General features: G+C 44.4%; 2 protein-coding genes across 6 annotated transcripts in view; one reads left to right on the top strand and one right to left on the bottom strand.

Annotated features, from left to right (window-relative positions):
* LOC134068177 (forkhead box protein N3-like) overlaps nucleotides 1–2,500 on the top strand; it is a 224,748-nt gene that overhangs the window by 148,816 nt on the left and 73,432 nt on the right. The gene's annotated exons all lie outside the window — the stretch shown is intronic.
* LOC134067926 (forkhead box protein N3-like) overlaps nucleotides 1–2,500 on the bottom strand; it is a gene marked incomplete at its 3' end in the record, with an annotated part of 31,980 nt that overhangs the window by 27,925 nt on the left and 1,555 nt on the right. The gene's annotated exons all lie outside the window — the stretch shown is intronic.

Genomic DNA, 2,500 nt, shown 5'->3' with positions numbered 1-2,500 from the left:
GAAGAGGAAGAAGTAGAGGAGCATTCTTTCAGTGGCAGTGGCCCACTCCATTCCCCTCCATGGGTGTTCAGAGAGGGCCTTCACTCCGGAGATTAACTCCTCTGAAGATCCCTATCTGGAGACAAAAGGCTCTCACAGCTAGGCCACTGCACTGGCCTACTCTGTAAATCTTTCTCTTTCATTCTCCAATTCTCTCTCTTTCAATCTTTCTTTCTTTCAATCTGCCTCTGTCACCCGCATGTATGCACACGTGCCCACACACACACACACACACAAACAAACACACACACACACACACACACACACACACACACACACACACACACACACACACACACACACACACACACACACACACACAGAAATACAGTAAATCAATTGAGTTAAAAAGATGGACAGAGGTCCCAGTCATGAAACTGCTGGCTCTTTCTCCCTACAGACCCCCGCACACTCCACCATCACATACTGTACACACACACACACACACACACACACACACACACACACACACACACACACGGACACACACACACACACACGGACACACACACGGACACACACACACAAACACGTACAGAGAGAGATAGAGAGAGAGAGTCTTGAACCATCTAACTGGCATGCTAGCTGTAACCTATGGAATCATGCCGTGTAAAGACTGTGCTACTGGCGGAGGTATGCCTTGCTTTTCTTATTGATGTGTCTTTACACGTCTGCATAGCTTCTGAATTGGACACGCATGGAAGGACACACAGTGGCCACACAGCAAACAAACTATAACCCAAAGTATACACCCCCAAAAATAAAATACCAATAAAACACAAGGGTGTTGAGATGTCTCAGTGACTGAATAAATAAACAAACAAACAGGTGGCCCCCTACTAAATCTAGTGTCACTATGATTGATCTACTTGCAGCTGTCACGAAACCACCAGCCTCCCACCCCTCATACCCCGCCCCCATCACACATACACACACACACACACGCACACACACGCACACACAGACACACACACGCACAAACACTCTAGTCCAAATACAGTGAGCCATGTCTCACTTTCTTTGTGTCTGTCTAATTAAGTCAGCAGACATGTCCATAAGCCTTAATCCGCCATTATCTGCAGATTGGTTTAACCAAAACAGTCACAGAAAGCAAAGCACAGGGCTGCATTATCGCAATTAATGACGCAGGCTGCAGGGACTTCGCAATCTCCAATTGTTGACATTGACTAGTTTGATCTAGAGTGAGACAGAAACTAAGACGAGTTGGTTTTCATCGTTGTTTAATTGTAACATTTTTAGTACAATCTATTACAAAGCTACTGTACTGTATGTCAGAGAGATCAAATGCCGCGTTGTACTGCGAAACAATTCCAATTCAGAACACATTTTGCAGAGTGCAGACATGCAAAGAAACTGAGCATATCGGAAGACAAGCTACACACAGCCTACTTCGACAGCACTTACAGCCATGCATAAATTGCACACGTTCAACATCAAAAGCACTGCCTAGTTCTCTTATTTGCAAATCATTAATCAATGAGTTTCATCTGTCCAATAAACTTCTGATCTATGTTTGGCCTCAAAGGGGACTTGCAGTCTCGTGAGTCCCTGAACTAGAAAATCATATTAGATTTGACAGTGAAGTAATTTAATTGCATAGTTGCTATGACAACACAGTCGTCTGTTTGGACCTAATTTGCTGCCTAGTGCCAACTGCATCCCCCGGAGATTACGCTCATCATCCTTTCACCGTTAGTTTGTATTCCGAAGAAACACGCAACTCTTTCAGGCCATGTCTAGTTATGATTGAGTGACTGGATGACTGTTGCCATGCCACAGTCGAGTGCGATTCGAGAACACTTGTCAGGTCTGACAGCTATCAAACAGTCTGCCACACATCCGCTCTTCCAGCACAAACTCTTTCGTATATTTTTGTGCATTTTCAAAAAACGAAATCCCAATAGATTATCACAATAGAGTAGGCGGACGCTGTGTTGATTCTGGTCAACAACACAGCTTTCTTTCAGTCCGTATACAACTTTACAACTAAATCGCCATAACTAATAACAAATACAGTTCAGTTCGGCATCGCGGCAACGATCTTAAAAATGGCACACGATGACTTTAATTTTAGACGTATCTTGCACAAAATACTATAATCGTTTTATATAAAACAGCTCCCTTTCAGAGGACGATCGTAAATGTTTCGCTTACCTCGCCGATCAAATATCAGGACACCGAAAAAAGTGCCCCTTGAGTCAATACCCTAAGATAAATTCCGGATGAACCATCCATTGCATTCTCCGTGGGACCTCATGGGATAACGCGGTGGATATACGGAGGTCGACGGCTTCCTTCGAGCTCGGGAGCTCGTACTACAAATCCTCCGGTAGTTGCAGAGATCACGATTTATGGTTACTGTGCGTATGAGTATGTGCGTTTCATCTGTTCCGGCTTAAGGAATGAGCTGTTTAGGCTGCGAGTAATGACAGTCCGCATG

The sequence above is a fragment of the Sardina pilchardus genome, chromosome 20, assembly GCF_963854185.1.
Source record: "Sardina pilchardus chromosome 20, fSarPil1.1, whole genome shotgun sequence".
Lineage (NCBI taxonomy): Eukaryota > Metazoa > Chordata > Actinopteri > Clupeiformes > Clupeidae > Sardina > Sardina pilchardus.
Note: the sequence above shows the minus strand (reverse complement) of the source record. Positions and strands in the feature narration are given on the sequence as shown.